Genomic DNA, 15,360 nt, shown 5'->3' on the forward strand with positions numbered 1-15,360 from the left:
TAGCCACAGGCGAGCAGAGCAAGAGCGTGGACCAGGTACAGCCGTCACCAGGTGGAGAGCCCGGTGCCTAGCAACAGGCAAAACTGGGAAAACAAGGACCTCACCCCCATGTGACCTTCCCTCCCCTGACCTTTCACATCACTGTCATGGGGTTAGACCCTCCCCTGGCCTTTCACATCACTGTCACGGGGCTAGACCCTCCCCTGACCTTTCACATCACTGTCACGGGGTTAGACCCTCCCCTGACCTTTCACATCACTGTCACGGGGTTAGACCCTCCCCTGACCTTTCACATCACTGGTTACGGGGTTCAGATCCTGCCCTGACCTTTCCTCCCTGGCTTGTTGCTAGTCCTGTGGGTGAGACCCCTTAGGGTGGAACAAACAAGGGGGTGGAGGGTAGTCCTTAATCATCAAGCCCCAGGACATGAGGTTCTGACCCACATCAAACCCATCCGGGCCTCAGTTGTGTCTCAGCTCCAGGCCCAGAAAAGCAGCGAAGCCAGACGAGGGACGGCTGACCTCAGAACTGGTGATCCTGCCCTGGCGCCGACCAATCCGTCGAGACGCACCCTGAAAGGCACCCCTGAAGCTGCTGATGTTCTGCCTGAGGCCTCCAGGTAGATTCTCTCTCGATGGGGACCTGGAGCGGCTCTCTGTGGAGTAAGCCTGCCCCCTAATAACAAACAACTTTTCCAATAAAATGTGTTAAACTTATAAAAATATTTCCATGCACTTCTCCTTTTTTTGTCAAAATGTGGAGCTGCAGATTCAGACGGTTGGACTGGGGACCACGCCCACCATGTAACCCCGTCAGTCCTCCCCGTCTAGTCAGTTCAGTGAGATTTTTCATAAGAAAAATCCTGGCTTCATCGTTCAGTTCAGACACACCCGGTAGCTCGTGTGCCCTGTGCCATCGCGCTCCGGCCTGCACGCTGACTCCATTGTGTTCTGAAGCCGGGAGGCCCGACGAGCCTGCTCAGGGTCTGTCTTTTGTTTTTGTTTTTCGGTTAACGCTCACCCTCGGACATGTCCCATTGATTTTTGGAGAGAATGGAAGAGAGAGGGAAAGACAGAGAGAAACATTCATGTGAGAGAGACACATCGACTGGTTGCCTCCTGCACGAGCCCTGACCAGGACCCAGGCCGGGTAGAGACTGGAACTGAGGTACATGCGCTTGACCGGAATCGAACCCAGGACCCTTTAGTCCGCAGGCCAACGCTCTATCCACTGAGCACACGGGCCAGGGCCGCATGGCTCCGTCTTCTGATGATGCATCAGAACATGGTTCCTCACTGACACTCCGGGGCTCCCAGGGGACGGTTCTCTAGCCTAAGTCCAAATAAGGAGTTTTCTTGCACTTTTCTTTACCAGAAGGGATTTCTGTGGTAATACAACTCCCAGAATGCCCTGCACTGAGGGCTTCCACAGGGTGTCCAAGGGTGCCAAAGGCCGAGCGTTGCACAACCCAGAGACTGTGGCCGGCTTTGCTTTCTTTCCGTTTCCTCTTCCTGAAACGGAGGCCGTTTCTGAGAAACAGCGTTTCCCCGAGGCCGGGCCGGGCTGAACGTGCGGAGTCTCCGTCTCCTGCGAGGGCGGACGGTGAGTACCGGCCTTCGGCAAACGGAGCTGGGCAGAGGTGGGTGCCGAGAAGGAGGCACGAGTGTGTGACACACAAACACTGATGGCAGGCGGCTCCCTCCAGCCTGAAACGTTGCATTATGTGCTTGGTTTCATGTGACCTGAGTTACACTCCGTGCATAGCATCGGGGCGTCCTGGGTGTGGCCGCCCTGAAGGCCGCTGTCCCTGTGCCGGGAACGGAGTGATGCCGGCGGGGACGTGCGGCGGGGCGGCTGGGAGGGCGCCCGGGGGGGCTGAGGTGTGGGCACTGGTGTGGGAGGCGGTGTCTCTGGCCAGGGCGGTGGGGTCTTGAGTTCCGCTGTCCTGGGTTACAGAGCTTAGTTGATAACACAGTCTGTTGGGTTTCTTGATCATAGACATGCGACGTATTTGTAGATAACTGTTTTAGCAAACGGTCACTAGGCTGTGCTGCTTTGTATTTCATTACGAAATGTCACAAAATCGGAGGTGCAGACGCCGCCAACACTGTGAAATGAGGCACAGAGCAGGCGCTTGTCCCAGGTGACCCCACTCCTTCCTGCCGGTCGGCCGGCTCTCTGGACCTCAGGGAGCACCGAGGTCAAGGCCATCACGATCATGCTACGTGCCAACGGCCGCCAACACGCTCGTGCTCCTCTCGGGAACCCGTTCTAGGGAGGAGATGGTTGTGGGTCTGGAGAAAATCAGTCTCGTCACGAGGTGTGTGAGGAGAAAGAACTGCAGGCCTGACAGAGAGGAAAGGTGAGCAAACAGCGGCTCCCATGGGCGCGGCGGGAGTGAGACAGCATCGACACAAAAGGCGCTCACAGACCCAGCTGCCACTCTTTTTAAAATACATTGTCATTGATTCAGAGAGGAAGGGAGGGGAGAGAGAGACACCAGTGATGAGAGAGAATCATTGATTGGCTGCCTTCCGCATGCCCCACACTGGGGATCAAGCCCGCAACCGGAATCAAACCTGGGACCCTTCAGTCTGCAGGCCGGTGCTCTATCCACTGAGCAAAACTGGCCAGAGCTTCAGCTAGGATTCTTACAGCTACTCACGTGAAACGGGAAAGGTGTCACTCACAGATCTTCTGAAGTGGATGGCACGTTACAGTGGCAGGCTATTTCTCTCCCTCTGCTTCTCTCTCTCTCTCTCTCTCTCTCTCTCTCTCTCTCTCTCGTTACTATCTCTCTCTCTCATTTCTATCTCTCTCTCCCCCCATCTCTCTCTCCTCTATCACCTATGTCTATGTCGGTATGTGAACCTGAACCCAGGTCTTTGTCTATATACTGTGATTGGCTGTTTATATCACTACTAGAGGCCTAGTGCATGAAATTTGTGTACTGGGGGGGTGGGTGTTCCTCAGCCCAGCCTACACCCTCTCCAATCTGGGACCCCTCGGGGGATGTCCGACTGACGGTTTAGGCCCGATCCCTCTCATACTCTGGGACTGCTGGCTCCCAACCCGCTCGCCTACCTGCCAGCCTGATCACCCCTAACCACTCCCCTGCCAGCATGATCAATGCCTAACTGCTCCCCTGCCGGCCCGGTCGCCCCCAACTGTCCTCCCTGCCAGCCCGATTGCCCCTACCTGCCCTCCCCTGCCAGCCTGATCGACGCCTAGCTGCTCCCCTGCCAGCCCAGTCGCCCCCAACTGTCCTCCCCTCTCGGGCAGATGGGCGGAGTCCCTCTCCTTCCTCACTCTCCTTGGGGCACATTCTTTAAATATATTTCCACTCGGGAAAGTGACCTCTGCTCACCTTATCTAAACCAAAGGCTACTTTGTGGACTTCACCTCTCTCTCTTTCTGCAGTCTTCATGCTGGACGGGTCTCTGTCCCACTACACACCCTGACGTCCCCCTGCGTCTGGCTGCCGACCCTTCAGACCCTCTTCCTGTCTGTGGAACACAACACCTGTTCCAGGTGCCCTATCCCGTGTGGGGGAGCCCGGGGCGTGTGCTCTGCTGCCCTGTCTGAATCACCTCTGCTCCTTGGCACCCCTGAGCTCAGTGTTCACACCCCAACAGGAGGGTCAGAAGGTAACTATCCCGTGTGGCTTCTACAAAAATCAAATGAGCTTTCGCATGGAGGACCTCGTGCCAGGACTTGGTCATAACAAATGCTGCTGTTTTTAAGTCCTGCGGCATCTATGCAGATCACATGAGGCTGACCCGGTCCTTGGTACGTCCCACTGAATTTCAAGAGGGTGGAAGAGAGTGTCATAGACTCTGTGTGTCGGAAGGTACTCTAGAGACCTTCCCGTGTGGTTGGGAATGAATTGGGAATGAATAGGTCACGGGCAGGAGATTCACGGACGGGCAGGACTTAAAGGTTGAATTCATTGTGGTACTGATTTGGGTAGCGAACATGCCATAGACGGCCACGTGTAATTTTTATCATTGTTACATGGAAACATCACCGATTTTGAGATAATAGATTAGTGAATTTTTTTTCTAGAGTGAATTCCAAAAAGATTCATGTATTTTTACTGAAACAGAGTTCAATTTACTGGTCAGGCAAATAATATGCATCACTATTTCAATGTGTTTTTGTTTTGTTTTATTTTATTTTTTTTAATCCTCACCTGAGGGTATGTTTTGTTTATTGTCAATTTCAACGTTTCACAGAAGTTCTACATTTCCTTTGGTCATTACTAAGTCTTGTAATTTATTTAGATCTTTCTTCTGAAAACAAAACACTTGTTTTCCCTAATAAGTACCTTAAGCATATACAGCAAGGGTTTTCTCTTTGGCCTGTGCTGCTATGAGCCACCAGGAGAGGGCGGCAGAGAGGCGCTGGGAAGAAGGACAGATCACAGGCTCTTAGGTTGCAGGAAAGGGAGGAAGACCCTGATGAGAATGACGCAAACATTTGTCGGGCTGACACCCTATTTAACTCACTCACTTTCTGAGCCAGAGACTATGACGTAATCACAGTCACAGGGCTTCCAGAAGATCCGACGATGTCCTTGTAATGCAATCAGGTAATCAATGTGTGGAAATGTCTGCTAAGATAGAGGAGGACTGAAAACTTTGCATCAGTTTGAAGGTAAAAGATGAGAGGATGCAATTGTCACTTAGACCGAGAGCTTACTGCTTCGGAGACAATGAAGGCACCTCCTCCGTGGACAGTAGAGATACTGCTGGAGTGAAAGGAAGTGCTCCAGCTTATCAAACAGACGGTGAACAGTGCGAATGCGGAGGATGAAGCAATAAGAGAGGGCGTCCAGGTTCAGCCAGTGTCTCCTCCGTGTGCATCGAACAACAAATGCTTTTAGAGCTCAGCTGTGCTAGGAACGGCTCCAGATCCCAAACACTCCAGGTTTAGAAAAGGGAGCAAGGCAGACGCAGTCCCTGGCCTACTGCTGTTTATACGATAGCCCGAGAGACACACATTTAAAAAAACTCACCATCGCCCTAACCGGTGTGGCTCAGTGGATAGAGCGTCGGCCTGCGGACTGAAAGGTCCCAGGTTCGATTCCGGTCAAGGGCATGTACCTTGGTTGCGGGCACATCCCCAGTGGGGGGTGTGCAGGAGGCAGCTGATCGATGTTTCTCTCTCATCGATGTTTCTAACTCTCTATCCCACTCCCTTCCTCTCTGTAAAAAATCAATAAAATACATTAAAAAAAACGCACAAAACTCACCATTAATCCATTACCTTCAACTGAGGGGAAAATGGAAAGCAGTCTACTTCAGGGCCCCCAATAAATCAGTTTGGGTTCAACCCTAAAGTTGGAAATTCGGTGAAATTGAAAATAGGACTCAACTGACAATAAACAAATCACCTCCAAAAAGAACACTTGATGGTCTTCTCTTTTTATCTTTTTTTAAATCGTTGCCCGAGGACATTTTCCCATCGATGTTTAGAGAGAGTGGAAGGGGGAGGAGAAGAGAGAGAGAAATGGATGTGAGAGACACACATCGGTTGGTTGCTGAGGATGGAGCCTGCAGTGCCCTTGACCGGGAATGGGACCCGTGACCCGTCAGTCTGCCGGCTGATGCTCTCACCACTGAACCAACTGGCCAGGGCTTGATAGTCTTCTGGAAAGGCAGGCTCTGGAGTAAACAGGACAAACTCCAACCTGGAGACCCTCTGGGGAGAGGGCGGCCTGGGCGTTGCTGGTGGAACATGGCTGTACTTAAAAGGCACGGAGGGTCCGCGGTGGCAGGAGACACTTCCAAGCTCAGCGCTCGACGAGGAGGCGCCGTCAGCTCCACTGGACTCTGAGCTCGGCGGACACGGAGCTGCGGGGGCTCCGGGCTCTGGGGCCGCCGTGCCGTGTGCGGGGCCTGAGGGGAAAGGCCGTTCCCTCCCAGGGCAGCAGCGGGTCAGGTAGCAACTTCACAGGTGGGCGGGCGGTCAGGGAACGGCCACGGGCAAGCATCCAGGTTTGAAGATGAGGAAAGGAAACACTGGGAGGCAGTGGTGGGTCTGTCCGAGCACAGTCTGAGGGAGACAGAGCTGCCAGACCCAAACCCCGCCTGACGCTCCGACGCGTCCTGGCTGAGCTGCTGGCCCTGAGCCTCCGGTGCCGCAGGTACAGCGTGAGGGTGCCCAGCCTGACCCCAGCTGAGGACTCAGTTAGCACCAGGCCAGCGGCACATGAGATTAAGACTGCTCGTCCTGCCCTGGGCAGTGTGGCTCAGTGGATAGAGCATCGGCCTGGGGACTGAAGGGTCCCAGGTTTGATCTGGTCAAGGGCATACACCTAGGTTTCGGGCTGAATCCTCAGCTGAGGGCGTGCAGGAGGCAGGCGATCCATGATTGTCTCTCATCATTGATGTTTTTCTCTCTCTCTCTCCCTCTCTCTCTGAAATCAATTTACACACACACACACACACACACACACACACACAACTCTGCGTGGCTTTCAGACCTTAGATTATTAAATTAATGTAAATGCAGACGTGAGTTGTCTTGTAACCAGCAATGACCTTTGGGAGTGGAGACACAAGTTACCCTGTGACGTCAGCAAGGCGCCGGGAGAGGGTCTCGGCATCCCCCCAAGCACCCCCACCTTTCAATCTACATAAATAATCACCTCCCCGCGCTCACCCATCGCCACTGTGGCGTTTGCTGTGCGCAACCCAGACGCGCTCTAGGGACGGGTTCCCCTGCACCCACTGCGCTTCCCTGGCTGACGGCTTCTGGGCACCGCGCAGGCGCTCGGGATCCTGGGGATCTCTGTCCTCCTTGGAAAAACGTGTTTTTTCTTAAAATGCTACTTGGGGTGGGAGTTTCACTCCCAGACCACAGCCTCCCGCAGCATGGGGCGTGGGAAATCAGGGCTACGGCTGGGCTGCGCGTGGTTCCTTCTGTCCTGGAGACCGGCGAGGGGCTGCGGCCCTGCGGACCTGCTCGCTGCGCTGTCCAGCAGGTCGCTGTCCCCGGGCTCCCGGCCGCGCTCAGGCGAGGGCCACCTGGGCCGGCTGTGCCCCGTTCAGCTCCGGGCTGGGCCCCCTCCGCACAGCGGGCTCCGGACTCCGGGGGCTCAGCTGCTGCTCCTTCAGCGGAGCGTGTCCGGCACAGACTAGCTGCTCCCGCGGCGCGGAGCGGTACAGACTCAACACACGTGCTGGGGGGACAGCAGGCAGGACGGGGGGCAGACCAGGCTGGGGGAAGAAGAAGAAAAGCCGAGCACGAGTGAGGGCAGCACCTGACTCACACAAACCTCCTGGGAGGAGGAGAGGACGGGCCGCGTGGACAAGCCCGAAGGGGACCGTGGCCGCACGCTCACTCCCGCCCCGGCCTCGGCGCCCTGGCGTGGGCTGGCCTCGGGCGCGCCGCCCTGCCGGGCCTCGTCCTCATCGTGGCACCACGTCCAGCTCGAGGACGGGCAGCTCTGCCTTCGGGGGAGAGGCCACCTGAGATGTGGCCACTGGAGACGTTACCAGGAGTGTAAGATCGTCAGGTCTCAGCTGAGCGTGCGCTTGGACTCAAAGGGCCCCGCCCGTGAAGGGTGGCCGGAGGGCGGGAGGAAGAGCAGCTCCGGCCGCCGGAGGAGCGGACGGGGCACGGCAGCCCCTTGCAGGGACGGCCGGACAGCGGCAACAGGAGGCGGGGACGGCTCGGGGAAACCGGGGAGGGAGTGGGTCCTGTGGCCGAGCTGCTGGGCTACAGGCAGGTGTGTTTCCTCCACTCACAGGGGAACCTCAGTGCGTGTGGAAGGGCGTCGAGTAACACGCGTGATGAAAACGAGGCGGGAGGAAAGCTGCCGTGAGCAGCACTGACCAGGAGCCGCTCAGAAGGCAGCTGAGCGGCAGGACGGTCAGAGCCCGAGCTCCCTGGCGGCCGGTCCCCTGCAGCAGGGGCGCCCGCCCGGGGATGCGCCCTGGTCCCGCAGCTTCATCCTGGAAAGAAGCTGTTGCTCGGACACTTACCTGAGAGAAAGGAGAGACTCCATCACAGTTTTGTACAAGCTGCACACAGGGCGGGGCGGGGCGGGGCAGGCTTACAGGAGTGAGTACGCAGAATGGCGTTTACACTTTTCTTATGTATTTTCATTGATTTCAGAGAGGAAGGGAGAGGGAGAGAGAGAGAAACGTCAGTGATGAGACAATCATGGATCGCTGCCTCCTGCACGATCCATACGCCCAGACCGGGCATCGAACCGTGACCTCCAAGTCCATAGGACGCTCACCACTGAGTGTTACTATTTGTTGGTTGTTGTGTTCTTCTCCGTGGGAACCACTGTAACCTACTGTGCCCCGCCCTGTGCATGTCACTCACGGACTAGACTGTAAGGGCACCACCACCCAACAGCCTACGTGGCGCAGAGGGACAGGGAGGCGGGACGACTGGGGCCGTGCGTGCGGGCTGTGAGGCTGTGCTCTCAGGAAGGGGGGGGGCCCATCTTTCCTGCGATGTGTCCTTGGTGGAAACAACGCCAGGCTTTGGTTACTGATTTGGCGCAGATACTTTTCTCTGGGCCAGGACCGCCTTCGCGCACCCCCAGCGGCTCCGGGCTGCGGTGCGAACCGTGAGAGTGCCCAGCGCACCCTCAGGGCAAGGCCGTGTGCTGCTGCGGGTGAACGGAGCCTTGGGTACGTCCGCAGGAGGAGGCGTTGCCAATAGAAGCCTGGAAGGCGGCTCAGGCCTCCGGCTCAGGCCATCTCCCACAGAGACACCGGTCTCTCCCAGGGCCCAACACAAAAGCAGGGGCTTTTCTCAAGGAAGAGGTGTTTGTCCCAGAGGCTGCACTGGGCCGTCTTCCCAGAGCTCAGATCTGCGACCACTGTGCACACAGCACCCTGGGCCACAGCGTCTCCGTGACCACTGTGCACACAGCACCCTGGGCCACAGCGTCTCCGTGACCACTGTGCACACAGCACCCTGGGCCACAGCGTCTCCGTGACCACTGTGCACACAGCACCCTGGGCCATACGGTCTCCGTGACCACTGTGCACACAGCACCCTGGGCCACAGGGTCTCCGTGACCACTGTGCACACAGCACCCTGGGCCACAGGGTCTCCGTGACCACTGTGCACACAGCACCCTGGGCCACAGGGTCTCCGTGACCACTGTGCACACAGCACCCTGGGCCATACGGTCTCCGTGACCACTGTGCACACAGCACCCTGGGCCACAGGGTCTCCGTGACCACTGTGCACACAGCACCCTGGGCCACAGGGTCTCCGTGACCACTGTGCACACAGCACCCTGGGCCACAGCGTCTCCGTGACCACTGTGCACACAGCACCCTGGGCCACAGCGTCTCCGTGACCACTGTGCACACAGCACCCTGGGCCACAGCGTCTCCGTGACCACTGTGCACACAGCACCCTGGGCCACAGCATCTCCGTGACCACTGTGCACACAGCACCCTGGGCCACAGGGTCTCTGTGGCGGGAGAAGCTTATTCTCTAAACAGTTTTGATATATTGTTAAATCGGCTGCATGGCTCCGTGGCTGAGTGTCAACCTATGAGCCAGGAGGTCAGGGTTCGATTCCCAGTCAAGGCACAGGTCCCGGGTTGTAGGCTTAATCCCCCGTGTGGTGTGTGCAGGAGGCATCGGATCCATGATTCTCTCTCATCACTGATGTTTCTCTCTCTCTCTCCCTCTCCTTTCCTCTCTGAAATCAATAAAAATATTTAAAACAAAACCAAGAACTGAAGAAAAGCCTAAGGCCTAATTAAGACAGAATGTGAAAAGATTGCCTATTAATTGTAAGTCATGCTCCCCAAAGTCATCGACACCTTCAATAAGCAGTAAAGATGCCAACAGAATAGGGTTAGAGCTGGTAAATGTTTAACTTGTTTTTTTTAGAAGCAGATACGTAAGGTGGGCTTGTTCATTATAGTCTCACATCTTTCTAAGATCTCACCGGTGATGGCCTTTATCCCATTTTCCGCATTCTTCTCTCTCCTGTCATCCCTTAGATTTTCTTGAAAGCCAGCTCATTGGCCTTTTCAAATAACCACCATTTTGATGTATCTACTGTTTTATAAATCACTATTTTTTTAAAATATATTTTTACTGATTTCAGAGAGAAGGGGAGGAGGAGAGATAGAAACATCAATGATGAGAGAGAATTATTGATTGGCTGCTTCCTGCCCCGGGAATCCGACCGTGACCTCCTGGCTCATAGGTCGATGCTCAGCCACTGAGGCAGGCCTGCTGGGCATAAATCACTATTTTAAACAAGTTTTGCTCGTTTGCTCCTTCTGTTCCCTAAGGCTTGGTTTTTGCTGGTTTCTTCTTGGGAGGAAGTCGAGGCTCACACGTCCTTTTTATTGGTCTTTGCAGGTGGCCGTGGGCTCTGTTTGGGGATGAACTGGAAATGACTTGTGAGCACCGTGGACGTTTCCACGTGGGCTGATTATAAATGCTAACTTCTGGTTAACAGTTCAGAGCTTCTTAAATGTGTCATGGCCAAGTAATTTTCAAGCTATATTATTAATATTTATAAATGCTCAGCAGTAACATACATTTATTTTGGGTACGAGCTGAAGGGCTTGCACTTTTAAATTAATAAGCCATGTTGTGACTTTTTTTATTCTTCAGTATTTTAGCAGTGTGGTGTGTTTTTTTCAAGGAAGACAGATTCTTAGTACAAGTATCATACGTAATTGTAAGTATGTCCCACTCTCTCCATCGTCCCTGTCTTGTTTAAGTTAGAAGTGAGGGAAGAAGGTGTGAGAAGGACATTCACACAGAAGAATCCTATCTAATAATAGAGTAACATGTAAATTACCATCACTCCCCTACGCCCACGATTGGGCGGCGGGAGGCTGGGGGGGTGGGACCCGGGGTGGCCTATTCGGCCATTGAGAGGCACGGATCCGCTGCCACTGAGGGGGGCTACCCTGCTGTTGAGAGGCACAGGGGCGGGGCTCCCGCCCCCTGTGCCTCTCAATGGCCAGATCCCTGGCCACTGAGGGGGGCTGCCGCGGACACCCAGCTGCGCCTCTCAACGGCAGGGTAGCCAGGTGTCCGCGGCAGCCCCCCTCAGTGGCCGTTGAGAGGTGCAGGGGGCGGGAGTCCCGCCCCCTGCGCCTCTCAACAGCAGGATGGCCCCCCTCAGTGGCCGCGGACCATCAAAAGTGGGGGAGCTGGGTGCCTGTCTGCTCCGGCACCAGCGGACAGGCACCCAGCTCCACCGCGAAAAGCGAAAGTGTGGAGGGGACCCTACACGTGCATGATTCAATCATGCACTGGGCCTCTAGTGTTCTAATAACTTTTTTTTTAATCCTGACCTGAGGATATTTTCCCATTGATCTTTTGGAGAGAGTGGGAGAGAGAGGGAAAGACAGAGAGAAACATCGATGTGAGGGAAATACATCAATTGGTGGCCTTCTGCACAAGCCCTGACCAAGGCCCGGGCTGGGGAGGAGCCTGCAGCTGAGGTACCTTCTCTTGACCAGAATCGAACCTGGGACCCTTTTGTCTGCAGGCCGATGCTCTATCCACTGAGCCACACCAGCCAGGACTCTAATAACTTTTAAAGGATGGGGCCTGGGAGAAGCCCCCCCCCACCGGCACTTGCCAGCGCTTGGGCGACCGCATGTTGGCGCTGCTAGGCTGGAAGGGCACAGCAGATCTGACTTAGGGCACGAATGTGCCCGAGTGGCTCCGGCAAGAGAGAGAACTGGCCACCGGCCTCAGAGCCTAGTCCCCAGCCACATAGTAGGCGCCACGAATTCCAGCCTGCACCTGCAGACCCCGAGCTCCCCTCGCAGGCGTGAGGAGAGCGCCGTGCCGAGGGAGGAGCACTGCTGAGGTCTCACCTGGGCACGCCCCCAGAAATGTCTGAAGCGACCCATTGGCGACGCACAGGTGTGTCTAGAACTGTTACTACAGGGGCTTGTGCGGGGCTGGCCAAGCGAAGGCACCGTGGAGCCGACGGCAACATCCGGTTCCGAGTTTCCTGTGGGAACACGCGACGAGGGTCAGATGCTCATGACCTGCTGGCAGCGGGGGTCCGGGAAGAGCGTCTCACCGCAGTGCCACGAAGCAGTGACTTCGGGATTGCAAACCCGTGATGAGCCGGTGCCTTTCGTTACAGATGAATGATGAGGAAATAAAACCGGCTGGAGTCAGTGTGCTCACAGCCGAGCCTGCCTTTGGACACAGAACGTGAGGGGGTGTCTTCAGCAAACGCGGGAGCATTTGGTTTTAACAAAAAAAAGGACAAACGTTTTCCACGCTGCTGTGTAAGTTTTACTGTTTTTGGGTTTTGTTTTGAGTTTTTTGCATTTTATTGAAATTGGATGCTGGCTCGTCCACCTGCTGCTTCGTTGGGTAGGTCCGCGGCGTCTGCAGAAAATGAGCCACCAGAATGGCCGTCCCTAAGGGCCACGCTGTCCCGTGAAGATGCGGGTGAAGGAAGAGTCTGTGACCAGCCTCTGTCCTTGACGAGCGAGGACGCCATGGCGGCCGGCGTGTGGCGAGCGCCTGGCCCTCTTCAACGGAGCCAGGTGCGGGCCGAGCTCCTGGTCACCAACGCCCAGCGCCGGAGGGACACTGAGGAAGAGTGAGACCGGCCGGCTCTCCCTGCACGCGGGGACTCGCCTGGACGCGCGGCCTCCTGGTCCTGCCCCAACGGCAGCGGGAAGCGCCGAGGAGGCACCAGGAGACTCCGTTCCCCGCAAAGGGCGAGCGAGCAGAGCTGTGCGGGGGAGGGGGGTGAGCGGGGCTGGGCTCGGCCGGCTCCCTCCAGGGAGGAGGTATGCGAATGAGGCGGGCCGTCTAGGAACACTGGGAATATCCCCAATCCCCGCCCGCTTTGTCTCGCCCAGCGGGGGCGGCTTTCTCTCTCGGAAGGAGAGCAGAAAAGGAACAAGCACAAACGCAGCCGCCTCGCCTCACGGATCTGCTTCTGTGAAAAGTTCATTTAAATTTATGTTTATATTTTGACTACGTTACATTGCAAAGTTGGCAGCAAAACCAAAGCCCAGTCCTTCAAAAACCCCCGACCAGCTCCAGCCCCGGGTCGCTGCGGGACAGCTCGTCTTTGTGGGAAAGAATGCGCACAGGACAGGCCTTCTGAGCCGTTTTGGTGACAGCGTGGGTTTCCGCCATTTCACCCCAAAATTGCTTATTTGCGGTTTTCACTTTTTTCTGCACAATATGGGAAGCTCTGTGCCTTCATCGTAACGTCTGCCTCCTGTTTTTAACGCCTCACAGGAGGCGAGCGTGAGGCCTGATCCGTTTCTTAAAGCTGCGCGCGTGTTTAGTTCACGGGGGTGCTGTTCTCACACACTCAGAACCGCGTCGACCCGGGGCGGGGCTCACTGTCTGGTGTGTGATTTGCAGTTGGGATCCACACCGTGGCTCCCGAGCACTGAAATCCCCGTCAGATCTCCCTCCGTCGCCCGCAGCCGGCTGCGCAGCGTGTCCAGCATGACCTGCCCTCGGTGACCAGCACGTCAGCGCTCGCCGAGTCGCTCGGGTCCCGGGGTTTTGCTGGTCGGGGTGTGTGTGTCTTGTCTCTGGGATCTGGAGGGCCTGTCTCTTCCTGACAGAATGCACATCCATGACCCAGCGCACGCAGGCCCCGAGCGCGCACAGAGCGGGCGCTGCGGCTGCGGCTGCGGCTCAGGCCCTGCGCACAGCCAGCCCTGGCTGCTCAGGCCCGGCCTCCCCACACGTCCCCGTGTCAGGGTCGGTGTCACCGGGGCGAGGCTCCCGGTGGCCATGTCCAGATAAAGACAGTTGCCTGAACGTGCGTTTATTTGCCGATGGGCTTGCGGGCCGAGGGGAAGTGCCTGGTCGTTGGCGGATTAGGGTTTTGTCACTTCAAAGGCATCTTTGATCTAGAAATATGTGCTGTACCAAATTCATTATGTCTGTCCCTGGAGAGCTCTGAAATTTATGGGTCTTCCCCTCAATTACCCGCCTTTCACAGCCAGTGACGACGGGGGAGCGGGTGGTGTGGGGAGCCCGGGAGAGCGGGGCGCTGCCTGCGGTCACTTCTGAGGCCGCAGAGGGAACAACAGGTGCCTTTGTTCCGCGGCGTCTCCTCGCCCGAAGACAAAGGGCTCTGCCGCCTCGGAGACGCAGTGCCCTGCCGCAGCCTCGGGAAGGCAGGGCCCGCCACTGGTGAGAACGCGGTGCTTGCGCTTGCTTCATCCTCGTCCAGGCCTCGGTGACGGGAGGCTGGGGAGCGGGGCCTGTCTGTGCACCTGCTTCCCGAGAAGCAGCCTCACGCGGCACCAGGCTCCGCTCACTCACCGAGGCTCACACCTGGGTCCTTCGAAAGTCACAGAACCCAGCCTGCGGGGCTCAGGGCTGAGCGTCGACCTTGAACTAGGAGGTCACGGTTCGATTCCCGGTCAGGGCACAGGCCCGGATTGCGGGCTCCATCCCCAGCACGGGGCGTGCAGGAGGCAGCCGATCCATGATTCCCTCTCATCATGGATGTCTCCCTCTCTCTTCCTCTCCCTCTCTCTCTGAAGTCAATAAAAGGACATATTTTTTAAAAGTCACACAGAGCAGAGGATGCGGATGAGCGTCCATGTGGGACACTTGCCTTAACCCGCAGGGTGAGCTCCCACCGCAGGAGGGCCTTGGCGGAAGGCCTGCGCTGCTTCCTGCTGCCGTGGGAGCAGCTGTTGCACGAATTTCAGGACAAAGGCGGAGAAGCTTGCATCCAACCACTGTCTTCCAGAACTTCCATCGAGAGCCCGGCCACTCCCATTCTGCACCACAAAGAGAGGCTAAAAATGTGACTCAGCCCCAGCCGGTATTGCTCACTGGATAGAGCGTCAGCCTGCAGACTGAAGGGTCCCGGGTTCGATTCCGGTCAAGGTCATGTACCTTGGTTGCGGGCACATCCCCAGTGCCCGGGGGGGGGGGGGGTGGTGGTGGTGCAGGAGGCAGCTGATCGATGTTTCTCTCTCATCGATGTTTCTGGCTCTCTGTCCCTCTCCCTTTCCCTTCCTCTCTGTAAAAAAAAAAAAATCAATAAAATATATTTTTAAAATTATATGGCTTGACCCTCTCTTCTTCATCTAAATGTTTTATTAGCCTCTCAGCAGGCGATGGCATAACTTAGCGATACCCAGCTGCTTTTGATCATTAGCAAGTTCATTACAACAAATCAGTTTCATTATAAAAAGAATGTGATTTCTTCTTTAATCGTCACCCAAGGAGTGAGGATATTTTTTCCCATTGATTTCTTTAGAGAGAGTGGGCGGGGGAGAAACATCAATGTGAGAGAGACATTGATTGGTTGCCTCCCGCACGTGCCCCACCTGGGGGCGGGAACAAACCCGAAACCCAGGCACGTGCCCTTGACTGGGAATC

The 15,360-nt window shown here is 56.2% G+C and overlaps 1 protein-coding gene across 1 annotated transcript in view; it reads left to right on the plus strand.

Moving 5' to 3' along the window:
• Positions 1–1,490: 1,490 nt before the first annotated feature.
• Positions 1,491–15,360, plus strand: part of ALPK1 (alpha kinase 1) — a 67,395-nt gene continuing 53,525 nt past the window's right edge. Inside the window, exon 1 of the mRNA XM_028130211.2 lies at positions 1,491–1,602. The gene's annotated coding sequence lies outside the window, so the exon portion shown is untranslated. The remainder of the gene's footprint in view (positions 1,603–15,360) is intronic.

This window comes from Eptesicus fuscus, chromosome 6 (genome assembly GCF_027574615.1).
Source record: "Eptesicus fuscus isolate TK198812 chromosome 6, DD_ASM_mEF_20220401, whole genome shotgun sequence".
NCBI classification, from domain to species: Eukaryota; Metazoa; Chordata; class Mammalia; order Chiroptera; family Vespertilionidae; genus Eptesicus; species Eptesicus fuscus.